This window comes from Hemitrygon akajei, chromosome 5, assembly GCF_048418815.1.
Source record: "Hemitrygon akajei chromosome 5, sHemAka1.3, whole genome shotgun sequence".
NCBI classification, from domain to species: Eukaryota; Metazoa; Chordata; class Chondrichthyes; order Myliobatiformes; family Dasyatidae; genus Hemitrygon; species Hemitrygon akajei.
The window spans coordinates 172,029,607-172,044,619 of record NC_133128.1 but is presented as its reverse complement, the minus strand read 5'-3'; the positions used below and the strand labels follow the sequence as shown (position 1 = coordinate 172,044,619).

Sequence of the window (15,013 nt, the reverse complement as noted above, 5' to 3'; positions counted from 1 at the left end):
TGTGGTTGAGCCCACTAGGGGATCAGCTATTCTGGATTGGATGTGCAATGAATTGGAATTGATTCAAGAGCTTAAGGTAAAAAGAACCTTTAGGGGAAAGTGATCATACTATGATTGCATTCACCCTGAAACTTGAGAAGGTAAAGTCAGGGGTATCAGTAGTACAGTGCAATAAAGGGAATAACAGAGGCATGAGAGAGGAGTTGGCCAGAAGTATTTGGAAAAGAACACTGGCAGGGATGACGGCAGAGCAGCAATGGCTGGAATTTCTGGATACAATTTGGAAGGCACAGGATATACACATCCCAAAGAGGAAGAAGTATTCTAAAAGAAAGATGACACAACTATGGCGATCAAGAGAAGTCAACGCCAAAATAAAAGCCAAAGAGGGCGTATACTAGAGCAAATATTACTGGGGAGTTAGAGGATTGGGAAGCTTTTTAAAAACCAACAGAAGGCTACTAAAAAGGACATTAAGGTAAAGATGCAATACGAAAGTAAGCTAGCCAATAATATTAAAGAGGATCCTAAAAGTTTCTTCAGATACATACTGTGAAAAAGAGAGGTGAGAGTGGATATCAGATCACTAGAAAATGGTGTGATGTGTGAATTTACCATAACTAGAAGGAAGGTTCTTGGGAAACTGAAAGATATGAAGGTAGATAAGTTACCTGAACCAGATGGTGTACACCCCAGGGTTCTGAAAGGGATTGCTGAAGAGATTGTGGAAGTATTAGCAATGATCTTTCAAGAATCACTACATTCTGGGAATGATTCTGGAAGGGTAGAAAATTTCAAATGTCACTCCACTTTTCAAGAAGGGAGAGAGGCAGAAGAAAGGAAGCCATAGGTCGGTTTGTCTGACCTCAGTGGTTGGGAAGATGTTAGGATTGATTATTAAGGATGAGGTCTCCGGGTACTTGGAGGCACATGATAAAATAGGCCATACTCAGCATGGTTTCCTCAAGGGAAAATCTTGCCTGACGAATCTGTTGGAATTCTTTGAAGAAATAGCAAGCAAGATAGATAAAGGAGAATTGATTGACGTTGTGTATGTGGGTTTTCAGAAGACCTTTGACAAGGTGCTGCACATGAGGCTGCTTAACAAGCTATGAGCCCATTGTAATACAGGAAAGACTTTAGCATGGATAAAGCATTGGCTGATTGGCAGGAGGGAAAGCCTGGGAATAATGGGAGCCTTTCCTGGTTGACTGTCAGTGACATGATGTTCCACAGGGTCTGTGTTGGGACCGATTAGTTTTACTTTCTATGTCAATGATTTGGATGTGGGGATTGATGGCTTTGTTGCAAAGTTTGCAGATGATTTGAAGATAGCTGGAGGGGCAGGTAATTTTGAAGAAATAGACAGGCTACAGAAGGCCTTAGACAGATTAGGACAGTAGGTCAAAAAGTGACAGATGAAAGTGTAAGGTCATGCACTTTGGTAGAGGAAATGAAAGGATTAACTATTTTCTAAATAGAGAGAAAATACAAAAACACTGATATGCAAAGGGACCTGAGGGTCCTTTGGCAGGACTCTCCAAAGAATTTGCAGGTCGAGCCTGTGGTGAGGAAGGTAAATGCAATGTTAGCATTCATTTTGAGAGGACTAGAATATAAAAACAAGGTTGAGACTTTATAAAGCACTGGTGAGGCCTCACTCGGAGGATTGTGAGCAGTTTTGGGCCCTTTATCTTAGAAAAGATGTGCTGACACTGGAGAGGGTCAAAGGAGGCTCACGAAAATTATTCCAGAATTGAATGATTTGTCATATGAAGAGTGTTTGATGACTCTGGGCCTGTATTCACTAGAATTCAGTAAATCACCAGAATGATTTGAGAGTTAAGGGGCAAAAGTTTAGGGGTACCATGAGGGGGAACTTCTTTACTCAGAGTGTGGTACCTGTGTGGAACGAGCTTCCAGTAGAAGTGGTAGAGGCAGGTTCGATTTTGTCATTTAAAAAAAAATTGGATAGGTATATGGACAGGAAAGGAATGGAGGGTTATGAGCTGAGTGCGGGTAGGTGGGACTAGGTGAGAGTAAGCGTTCGGCACGGACTAGAAGGGCCAAGATGGCCTGTTTCCGTGATGTAATTGTTATATGGTTATAATTCAAAAGAATGAGGGGTGACCTCATTGAAAGCTGTCGAATGGTGAAAGGCCTAGATAAAGTGGATGTGGAGAGGATGTTTCCTATGGTGGGAGAGTCTAAGATCAGAGGACACAACCTCAGAATAAAGAGGCATCCTTTTAGAATGGAGATGAGGACGAATTTCTTTAGCCGGAGAGTGGTGAATCTGTGGAATTCTTTGCCACAAGCAGCTGCAGAGGCCAAATCTTTATATATATCTAAGGCAGAGGTTGATAGATTCTTGATTGGTCAGGGCATGAAAAGATAAAGGAGAAGGAAGAAGATTGGGGCTGAAAGGAAAATTGGATCAGCAATGACGAAATGGTGGAGCAGACCCGATGGTCCAAATGGCTTATTTCTGCTCCTTTATCCTCTGGTCTTATGGCCTTGTATTGTGAACAGCGTGGTTCAAAATGTGAGCAGATATTAAGTGTGCAATATACTGTATTTAGAAAACTTCCTTGAGAACTGAACGTTTTAGGTTTACAGCTTTTTATTGATTGCCGAGTTCCTTTCATCTACCTCCTGCGTTATTTTCCTGGTCGAAGTAAGAGTGGTCTGGAAGAGAGCCCTTCAGTGCAGCGTCAGGAAATCCGTAAATCATCAAGACCATTTCTTTGGTCTTGGGAGATTTTATTTTGAACCTGCTAAGCAAATGCACCACCCTTACAGCATACAGACTGAATTTGAGTGCCATCAGATATGGCAGTTTTGTTGAGCTCTCAAGCATACCACCACTGCAAATCATGGGTATCTGCTGAAAACACTTTTAAATTATAAGCTGCTGGTATTGATTTCACATTGTCCCAGAATCCTTGTTTCCCGTCCTTTCAAATTTCAATCCCTGGGTGTCTAAATGCAAAACCGTCAGCATTCGTGAATTGACCGTAATAATCACAAAATTAGCACAAGCCTGCAACAGTTGGTAGTAACTATTAGCAAAGATTAATGAGCCACTGGTAGGTGGGTCGATACTGCTTTTTGAAATGAATTATTTTGTACTGACATTCTAACTCTGTGAAATGCAGCAGAAGCTGATAATTTAAAGAGTGTAAATTCACATTAAACCCCTATGGAGATGTATATGTTTGTGACTCACTTTTGTATCTAAATTAATCCTGTAACGCCAAAGATGTGGCATTAATTTTAGCTTGTAGCATTACTAATGTGGCAGTCTGTGGAAGAACTACTATTAGTGAATGACTTTATTTCCATTAATTATGGGGATTACAGTGAACTTCCAACTCCAGAGTCGTAGGATTATATCATGTGTACCAATGCTTATTGCAGATTTATTTTAGTTTTGAACTCGGCTTTTGTCAGGTAATTTCATGACAGAGTACCGTACATGGAGGCAAACTCGGTGCTTTCATGTACTGTACACTAACTGAAACATGAAAGAGATTTAAAGTGGATACTAAGCTTAATTACAACACTAGTTCTCTAACAAAAAGATTATAGAATTTATTTTATTTATTTACTTGATTACAAAGTACTAATTCAAATTGTTGCATCATTGCAGGTGTCAGAATGTCAGGAAACAGCTCAATCTAAGACTAGAAACTCCAGGGGTTCCCAACCTTGTTGTGCCATGGAGCCTTGCCATTAACTGAGGGGTCCATGGACCCCAGATTGGGAACCCGTGTTTGAAACAAATATTGATGCAAAATTTTCTTATTAGGCTGTATTGTATGTGTATGTAGGTTCATGCAGAAATATGCCTACATCAGGAAAAATAGATCATCAGTTAGCCCTTAAATGATTCTTTGAAACACATCTACAGCCTTGTAAGTTAGTATGTAAAATGTTTTTTTCATACAAATTGAATGTAATATGGTGTTTTCAAATTCAAGAAAAAAAACCTCTACCTCAACGCAGCCAATTTTTATGAAAAAGGTCAAATTTGGATATTTTGCATCAGGAACTTCACATAGTTTATGTTGCAAATGTAATTTCTAAGTATGCCTATATTTTAGTGGCACCTTGTTGAAGTGATGCATGATATACTGTAATTCTGCAAAATTTTTAATGACGATTACTGTGAAGCCTTGAAGTGGTTTCACTGTTGAGGGTGAAAGGTCACTGATACCTGATAAATTAGAAAATTTGTGTTTCATTTTGTCCCTGAGGAGGAAATAAATTGAATTTATCTCTTCTTATTTTAATATTTTATCTTATTTGAAATTTTAACTGATTTGAACTTGTCTTTTGCATTTGGAAGATGGTTGAAAATTATCCATAGTTATGGAAGTTCTAAAATCTAACCTATTTCTTAATTTGGAAAATATCAGAAATTTTGAAAGGTGTAGCCAAAGTGCAGTTAAGAAAGAGTAAATAATTTTAAAGCCTTGATATCTGATGAATACTTACAAATATTTTATCATGGCTTTAAATTATATTTTCTACATGTATTCACTTTCCAGAGGTAATTTGCCCTTGACACAGTTCTGTACATTTTCCTGGCAGCCCAAGGAACTATGGTACAGTACATAGTTTTAAATAGTAAAAGTTAAGAACAAAAACTTTTCAGTGTTGCTAACTTGCTGACTTTATGTCCGTTATCATCCATTGGCAAATGTATTTCTTTAACTTAGTGAAACTGCTGTCACCTTCTCAATTTACTAACACCGTACTCTCTAGGAAGAAACAGATCCTTGTATATTATATTCAATGCAGTTTCTAACTAGCCACCAAATTCCAACTGAATCATTAGTGGGAATTAAAGTCTTGGCAAAAATGTTGCTGTCGAAAACAATTTATGGAAAACTATAAGGCTAAGTGGACAGAGGTCAGATAATAAAAATTACCAAAGAAAGCTGATAAAGTTTTTATCAAAGGTTGGAAGCATTACAGGGAGTTGGAACATCACAAGAGTCCAACTGAAGATTTGTCCACCTTGTGGGAAGATTAGAGAGGAAGAAGAGGTGAAGCAGGCTAGGACTTTAGTCATTGGTGCATCAGAGAATAAAGAGTGATTATATAGCGGTGTGTAAAATGGTGAGGGGCAGGGTAGAGTGAATGCACACCATTTCCCCCACCACCACCAGACTTGAGAAATCAAGAATGAGAGGGCATGGGTTTCGGACAAGAAGAGAGATTTATTAGGAACTTGGCAGGCTACTTTTTTTCACCCAGGGTAGTCTGTTTATGGGATAAGTTGCCAGAGGAAATGGTTGAGAGAGGTGCATAAGCATTTGGAAGAAACATGGACTGGCAAATTGATAATAAAGATTTAGAGGGATATTGGGCCAATTTTGTACAAATGGGACTTACATAAAAAGGTCTTCTTTGTTGGTATGGACCAGTTGGGCAAAGGCCTGTTTTTGTGCTTTCTGACTTCGTTACTCTTAAGTAGCATCATTGGGAAAAGCAATGAGAGCACTGCAAAGGACATGAACAATGTCATTGTTACATAATGTCATTTTGGCCAAGGATGTAGGAGAACTATGACTGGGTAAGTACAATTAGATGTTCTGATAGGACTTGGGCAAAAGGTCACCATAATTTTAAAAATGCAATTTCCAGTATATGTGGGCCAAAGAACAGGTTGATTTTTGTGCATGTGTTGTAGACTTCTCTCTTTTGCAGAAGTGTTTGGAGACCAATCACTTCCCTAAATTTTAAGGCAAGTTCATGAATATTGAGATCAAAGTTCCTGGTCTAAATAACTCCTTCTAGCCCAGTGATCCATCATGGTGGATATTCCCAAAGGCAGTGCAGTGGGTTGCAAAGGTCAGAATTTGATGATGGGTAGAAAATTTAAGTGAGGAGTCATTTGGATTCTGAAGTAATTTTAATCTGTAAAACGTTGGTCTGTGAGAAAGAAGCAGTTGATCATCTGGAAATGTTACTTGGTAATTACTGTCAGTTGCGACTAGGACTACAAAAACAATGTTTTCTTGCTTACGCACAGAGTGTGTGCTTTTCAGCATCATGAAGAGGTTGTATTTTGGCAAATTGTGGGCATTCCGTGAATTGGGGAAACAAGTAACATGTTGGAATTTTAAAGAAAAATCAAACTAGTAAGAATAAGTTATGGTGGTAACTCAATTGATTAATTTAATGTGGGAGTGAGAGGGTGGGAAGGCAATTAAAGTGTAACATTACATCAAGGCAGGATAATTGGCTTCTGTGTACCATAAAAATGCTCTCCGCTTCTTACAGAGATGCTTTCTAGATCACAATGCAGAATGATAAAGCAAACCAAAATTGGTACCCTAACATCAGATTATCAATTGAAATTGTTAGATATATAAATTATTAATAGTTGGTTAAAATGTTAATGTTTTAGCATAAAACTTGGTAGAGCAGACATACCTGCAGTAAGCGCTGGAAGAATTCAACAAGTCCGACGGCATCTAAGGAGGGAATAAATAGTCAATATTTTGAGCCAAGGCCCTGCACCAGGACTGACCCTTCATTCCAAGGCAATGGCTCTAAGCGCAGAGAAATTCAAACCCTTTTGCAGCTAATTCTAATCTATAAAGGGTTTCCATACAGGCACTTCAGCAAGAATATTACCAGAAATATATTTAGGATAATACAAATAAGTTCATGATTTATTAAATATTTGTCACATTTAGTGTTTTTAAAATAAAGATGCTTTTCCTGAAGAAACTGCAACAGAAACTGCTACTGGTGCCAATTGACTTGGGAGGAAAACATCGAGCACTTTCTACCTGTTCAGTTTAAAAATATTTCACAAGTTGTTGAAAAGCAAAGAAAAATGTAGATTCTGGAAGTCTGGAATAAAAATGGGGGAAAAAATCTGGAAATGTTTCCTGCTGTATTGCTCCATAACTTTTACATGAATTTGTTGTTTATTTTAGTAACATGATATTGAAGTATTTTAATACTAGAATAAAGAAATCTTAATGAACTTGTAGCAATAACAAACAACTGGAAACTTAGGACATCCATTGTGGACAGAGTTAGGCGTTCTGCAAACAGCTTGCGCACCAGGAGTACTGTGTACAGCTTTTTGGTCTCCTTCCCCAAGAAGTGATGTTTTGCTGTGGAGGATATACAGCGAAGATTTGCTAATCAAGATCAGTGAAAAGACTGTTAGGGACTGAGATTTTTTTTTTTAACTTTTTTTCCACATGGAGGGTAGTGAATAGAGCCTTATTGGTGGGATCGTTCAAAACAGATCTTGACAGATTTCTAAATATTAAGGGATATGGGGATAGTGCAGGAAAATGGTGTTGAAGTAAAGAATTGTCATTGTTCAAGGCAATGAGATTGTTGTGCTTCTCCGATCTGTGCAAAACAGATATTTATAATGCATGCCATATGGTTTAATCAATAAATAAATAAATAAATAATGCCATATTTAGATGCAACAAGTGACTTTGACAGTCCATGACATTCATAGGCCACTCGTAGCCAGGATGCAGCATTATTCATCTGCACAACAGCCACTGGGAAGAAGCTGTATTTAAGTCTTATTGTCTTGGCTAAGATGCTTCTGTATTTCCCACCAGATGGCAGGAGATTGAACAGACAGTGTCTGGGATGGGATGAGCCTTTAATGATGTTACAAATGCACTATGGGCATTGCAGTTGTAGATTGTCCCCAGGCCTGGTAGTTGGGTCCCAATGATGTGCTAGGCCATCCTAATCACCCAATGGAGTGCTTTGTGATCTGTCTTGCTGCAGCTAGAGTACCACACTGTCATTCCATATGTCAGTATGCTCTCTATTGGACAGCAATTTTTGAGGCAAATTAGCTCTCCTTAAGCACCTTGGGTAGTATAATCGCTGTTGAGCCTTCACTACTACCATCAGCCATGATGTTAGTGAACGGCAAAATGGGCTGCAGGGCCTAGATGGCTTACTCCTGCTTCTAACTTTTATGTTTTAATTCCATGCAAATGAAAGTTAAACATCTTCTAATAATAGCCTGTAGCTCTCACGTTGTTTCTGGGGGAAAAGTCAAACCAGAATAACTGAAATTATTCAGGATCTGTGGAGATTTTCTTAGGATATAGTGCAATGATACATATTGCTGAATTCTAAAACCATCGTGATGCAGATGTTAGATGGTTATGGAAAGGCCACTGTTGTTGGTTCTTTAACTAATATTTTCCTCCTGCTGCTTCCTTCAGACCTGTATATTAAGTTTAAAGATGAAGTCTCTGCAAGCCATTGGCACCCCTCTGATTCCTAGAGTCCTAATGACCCTCTGTCTCCCATCCGCCACCTGGCCTCTAATGTTGTAACTGGGTTTGTCACCACTGTAGCATGGGGAAGAATTCTTCATTAAGTGTATTCCAGTATTCACAGTTGTGTGAGTCTATGTGTACTCTAAATTGTATCCTTGTGTATAAGGCGGAGCAATATCAATGTGATAGACTACAAACTTCATCTTGGTACTTCCTACATAAAAGGAATTTTTAATGTAATTTTTAGTTTTTGTCCTTACAATGATCCCTTCTTTTAGTAATTGGAAGTAGACAGGGTTTCAACCTCTCGCTCAGCAAGACCAAGGAGCTGAATATTGACTTCAGGAGAAGGAAATCGGACATCCATGAGCTCGTTCACATCAAGGGATCAGAGATGGAGAGGGTCAGCAACTTTAAATTTCTCAGTGTTATCATTTCAGAGGATCTGGCCTGGACCCATCACATAAATATCATTACGAAGAAAGCACGGCGGTGCCTCTGCTTTCTTGTGAAGTTTTGGCACGTCATCTAAAACTTTGACAAACTTCTATAGATGTGTGGTGGAAAGTATATTGACTGGTTGCATGTCGGACTGGTGTGGAAACACCAATGCTCTAGAATTGAAAAGCCTGCAAAAGGTAGTAGATACGGCCCAGTCCGTCACAAGTAAGGCCCCCCCCCCCCAACCATTGAACACATCTGCACGAAGTGTTGTCACAGGAAAGCAGCAGCTATCATCAAGGAGCCACACCATCTAGACCATTCTCTCTTCAGGAAGCATGTACACCCAGTTCGGGATCAGTTATTACCCCTCAACCATGAGGCTCTTGAAATTCAATCAACTGCACTCACACCATTACTGAACTGTTCCAACAACCTATGGACTCTCTTTCAAAGACTCTTCATCACATGTTCTTGATGCTTATTGTTTATTTATTATCATTAATATTATTATTATTTTTCTTTCTTTTTATATTTGCACAGCTTGTTGTCTTTTGCACGTTGGTAATTTGTCCATCCTGTTCAGTGCGGTCTTTCATTGATTCTTTTGTGCTTTTTGTATACATATTTTGATACTAAATCTACTTTGAACTTCAGACAATTACATCAGTAAATGATTTGCCATGTTTCAAGTTTACAGTCCTGAGGAACTTATTGATGACATCCAAAACTACAGTACTTAATACGCTATTTTAAACAAATCCCATGCTTTTGTGTGTCACTCAATGAATTTTTGCAACAATTAGTCACATTTTGTGTTAATTATTCACAGTAGTGCAAATGCATTTGAGTTGCAGTGTTAATCTTATTTCCTTATTACTAGTATTGGTTTATTACTGTCACCTACTGAAATGCAGAGAAAACTTAGCTTGCTTATTGTTCATACAGATCAAATTACGCATTCCATTGAGATGGAACAAGCTAAAGCAAATAAAAGAATGCGTAATAAAGTTTAACAGCTACAGAGAAACAAAGCAGTGAAGATAATAAGGTGCAGAATATAACGAGGTAGATTTTGAGCTCAAGAGTCCATATTACTGTACTGTGGAACCATTAAACAGTCTTGTAACAGCTGTCTTTGAGCCTACACTTACATGCTTTTGGATCTTCTGCCCAATGGAAGAGGGGAGAAGTGAGAATATCTGGGGTGGGTGGCATCTTTGATATTCCTGGCTACTTTACCCAGGCAAGAAAATGTACCTCATGTACTGTAGGTACTTTGATAATAAATTTATTTTGAACTTAGAACTTTAGACAATTATGATTTGCCATGTTTCATATTTCCAGTTGTGAGGAACATAACTGATGATGTTTTCAGTCTTTTGGATCTTCTGCCTGATGGAAGAGCGGAGAGTGAGAATATCTGGGGTGGGTGGGGTCTTTGGCTATGTTGGCAATGAGCAGTGTAGCAGAGCCCATGGGGGGGAGGCTAGTTTCTCTGATGTGTGTACACATCTCTGAAGTTTCTTACAATCATACGCAAAGCATTTGCTGTATCAAGCTGCTGTGCATCCAGATAGGAGGCTTTCTGTGGTGCATTGATAACAATAGGTAAGGGTTAAAGGGAACATATCAAATTTCTCTGGCCTTCTGAGGAAGTAGAGGTATTGGTGAGCTTTCTCAGCTATCCTGTCTACGTGCTTGGATCAGGACAGGCTATAGGAACTTGAAGCTCCCAACCCTCTCATCCTCAATACAATTAATGTATTGTATGGGGTATGGCTGCTGCCTCAGGCAAACAAATACTTGGAGCTACAGGTGAGAGCATCTACACTGCCCCCCTTCATGAAGCTAATAACCAGCCCGTCTGCCTTGCTGATATTGAGGGAAAGGTTGTTGCCGTGATACCATGCCTATCCTTACTGATTCCAATCTATTGGTCAAGTAGTCAAAGATCCAGTTGCAGAGCGAGTTGTTGACTTCCCAGATCTGGAGGTTGGAGTTGTAGTATTGAAGGGCAGTCAGCAGTAGTCTGATGTAAGTCAAGTCACTTTTATTGTCACTTTGACCATAACTGCTGGTACAGTACATAGTAAAAATGAGACAACGTTTTTCAGGACCATGGTGTTACATGACACAGTATAAAAACTAGACTGAACTACGTAAAAAACAACACAAGAAAAAAACACTACACTAGACTACGGACCTACCCAGGACTACATAAAGTGCACAAAACAGTGCAGGCATTACAATAAATAATAAACAAGACAATAGGGCAGTAAGTTGGTGTCAGTCCAGGCTCTGGGTATTGAGGAGTCTGATAGCTTGGGGGAAGAAACTGTTACATAGTCTGGTTGTGAGAGCCCGAATGCTTCTGTGCCTTTTCCCAGACAGCAGGAGGGAGGAGAGTTTGTATGAGGGGGGCATGGGGTCCTTCATAATGCTGTTTCCTTTGCGGATACAGCGTGTAGTGTAAATGTTCGTGATGGCGGGAAGAGAGACCCCGATGATCTTCTCAGCTGACCTCACTATCCACTGCAGGGTCTTGCGATCCAAGATGGTGCAATTTCCGAACCAGGCAGTGATGCAGCTGCTCAGGATACACTCAATACAACCCCTGTAGAATGTGATGAGGATAGGGGGTGGGAGATGGACTTTCCTTGGCCTTCGCAGAAAGTAGAGATGCTGCTGGGCTTTCTTTGCTATGGAGCTGGTGTTGAGGGACCAGGTGAGATTCTTTGCCAGGTGAACACCAAGAAATTTGGTGCTCTTTACGATCTCTACCGAGGAGCCGTCGATGTTCAGCGGGGAGTGGTCGCTCCGTGCCCTCCTGAAGTCAACAACCATCCCTTTTGTTCACATTTAGAGACAGGTTGTTGGCTCTGCACCAGTCCGTTAGCTGCTACACCTCCTCTCTGTAAGCTGACTCATTGTTCTTGCTGATGAGACCCACCACAGTCGTGTCATCGGCGAACTTGATGATGCTGACTTTACTGTCCAGAGGGTGGTGGGAGTGTGGAACGAGCTGCCAGCAGATGTGGTGGATACGGGTTCGATCTGAACATTTAAGAGAGATTTGGATAGGTACATGTATGGAGGGCTATGGTCTGTGTGCAAGTTGATAGGACATCACATGCTCAGACAGGCACATCCCTATCTCACCAGGATACAAGGCCCGCTGGCTACCCTCACCTCGATTAGCCCATCTGTTGAAGAGGTGTACTGGGGTATGGCTGCTGCCGCAGGCAAACAAATACTTGGAGCCACAGGTGAGAGCTGAGTGTCCGGTGGGGACCAAAGGTGAGTGGGCTGCACCAGAATGGACACAAGCAGCCCAGAGGTGTTACCCCTCCCTGGACACCCATGCACGACAGCGTACTCTGAATTCCTCTGTCAATAACTAAAAGGAACTACAGTCTTATAGTACTGTAGAAGCATTGGTAGTGTTCTTATTTGTTCTGTATTTCACTTAAATACACAATCTGTTACTCAGTTAAATGGAAGCTTGTCTTTTTTTGTATCTTTAAATATTTCCATGAAACTGATTGGGGCAGCTGCTTAATTGGTCCCAAATGTACTGGTCACGATGTGTCCATTTAACCAGATACAACACAAGTTCAAGTGCATTCGTACAGTTTTAACTTTATGGAAGGATTACAGGCTACCTAACGATCTGAGGAATAACGAATCGTTTTGGACTACAATCAGAATATGCTGAAACTCCTGCTCCAGCACCAACACTGATGCCTGGATTTAGCCCACTGAGGTAGTCCAGTTGCACAACCCCACTGGACATCTTCTGGAATTGTAGCAGACTGCGGAACCTTCTCCCGGATAAACCTGATGTGAGCAAATCCAAATAAATGGGAGAAACCAGCTTGGGGTAAACGATACGTTGAGCTATTCTCCCCCATTTATTTGAAATTGTTTAAAGATTTAAACAATTTTTGAAGAATTACTTTACACTATTAACTAATTTTGATCAATCCTGAGTGAAACATTGAGTTTTTACAGATTGTGATCCTGGAGGGGAGGTTTCAGCAGCTCTTAAAGTCGTTCTATGAGCTTATCCTTCTGCTGGCAACCACTCTGCCACACGGAGAAGCTGGGCTGTCAGTGGAGAGCTGCACTCAGGTTGAAGGTGGATGAAACGGCATAGCCTGCGAAGGTGACTTACTGTCTTGGGGCTGTGGAAAATCTGCCCCAATATTCAGGCTATTCAGAAAAGACGTGACTCATGACAAATTAAAGATTATTCTTTAACCAGCTTGATTTGACAGACTGTTGACAATGTGGAATAATTCGGGCTCTGTAGTCGGTAGAGTTTGTTTTGGTTGACAGTCATCCTGTGCTAAATGGATTAATCAAAAGTTTTAATTGTAATAGATTCCAAGGTGTGACTCTTAAGAACAAACTACACATACAAAATGACTATAATTATTAAGTTATTTATGGTTTAACAACTTTATTTTTACAAAATACTTGAATATACCTATTGTAAATTGTTTCAGAAAACGTAAATTAAATGTTAAAATGACGTAAATGAATGCACTTTGCAAAAAATATATAAAAATATAATGGAAAATCAGACAACGTCTGTGGAAAGAGAAATAAGAATTTAAAAAGTCGTCAATTCTGCCTGACCCTGCTGAGTGCTTCCTGTATTTTCTGGTTTTGTATCCGATTTCTTATCCTTACCTTGCACCACTGAGCTTAGGAATAGGACGTTTTGGCAAAGGAATGGAAACTAAAGAAATGGTGCGGGGCAGGGCTTCGTATTTCTAAAGCACATGGATCTCTTTTGGGGAATGTATCACCTCTACAAAAAGGATGGGTTACACCTGAACTGATGGGGGGGGGGGGCAATATCCTTGCAGCAGATTTGCTAGAGCTGTTGGGGAGGGTGTAAACTAGTTTGGCAGGGGGTGGGAACCAGAGTGATAGAGATAGTTGCAGTGCGTAGAGACTCCGTAGGAAGGATAGGCAGTTGATAGGGCAAAACTGCAGTAGGTGGGATAGGTTAAAGTCTGTCTTTTAATGCAAAAGTTTCAGGAACAGGAGTGATGAACTTAGAACATGGGTCAGTACATGGAACTACAGTTTTGTGGTCGTTACAGAGACTTGGCTGTGACAAGAGCAGGAATGCTGCTGGATGTTCGGGGTTTTAAATTTTACAAAGGGAATAGGGAGGTCAGGGAGTAGCGTTGCTAAACAGGGATAGCATCACAGCTGCAGAAAGGGAGGATACAGTGGAGATTGTCTACCGGTTGGTGGAAGGTCAGAAACAGGAATACTCTATTATGAGTATTCTTTACAGTCCCCAATAGCAACAGAGACACTGGGGAATAGATCAGGAGACAGAGCTGCAGAATCTATTGTGTTTACTGTAAAAATTGTGATGTCTTATGATTATAATTCAAAATAATTAAACGCCACAGAATATGTTCTGTCCATTGTGACTGAAAGTCAAAAGATGGTGGAAGTTGGAAATCTGAGAATAAAAAGCTGAAAGTGCGGAGCAGGTCAGGGGGCCATCGATGGAAGTAGGAGCAGTGTTAATGTCCCAGGTTTTCCAGTTCTGACCTGGAACATCAGTACTGGTCCTCTTTCCGCAGACGTTGTGTTAACAGCATTTTCTGTTAACTCTGATTCATCAGTCAGTTGCTTTCTTGTTTTCTCCAAGTTCCAGTCCCATTTCCAGAGGCTTATGTGTAAACTAAATAGGCCTATCCAAAAATTATGTCTAGAAATATATGTCAATCTACTGAGAGAGTACTACATTATTAACAGTGCAGTGTTATGCTGAAGGCTTGTTTGCTTGCTCAGGTGGAGTTAAAAGATCCCATGTTGCTCATTTAGAGTCACAGAGTCATAGAAGAGTACAGCACAGAAGCAGGCCTTTCAACCCATCTAGTCTATGCTGAACCATTTATCTATCAACCTGAACCGGGACCATACCCCTACCATCCACGTACCTCTCCAAACTTCTCCTAACTGTTGAAATTGAGCTTGCACCACTTGCACTAGCAGCTTGTTCCACACTCTGTCAACCCTCTGAGTGAAGACATTTCAACTCATGCTCCCCTTAAACTTATCACCTTTCACCCTTAACACATGACCTCCAGTCGAGACCCACCCAACCTCAGTGGAAAAAACCTGCTTGCATTTACTGTATCTATATGCCTCATAATATTGTATATCTCTATCAAATCTCCCCTCAATCTTCTACGTTCCAAAGAAATGAAGTCCTAACCCGTTCAGTCTTCCCATATAACTCA

General features: G+C 40.2%; 1 protein-coding gene across 7 annotated transcripts in view; it reads left to right on the top strand.

Annotated features, from left to right (window-relative positions):
* The window catches only part of rapgef4a (Rap guanine nucleotide exchange factor 4a), a 271,696-nt gene that overhangs the window by 176,386 nt on the left and 80,297 nt on the right, over positions 1-15,013 (top strand). The window lies entirely within an intron of this gene.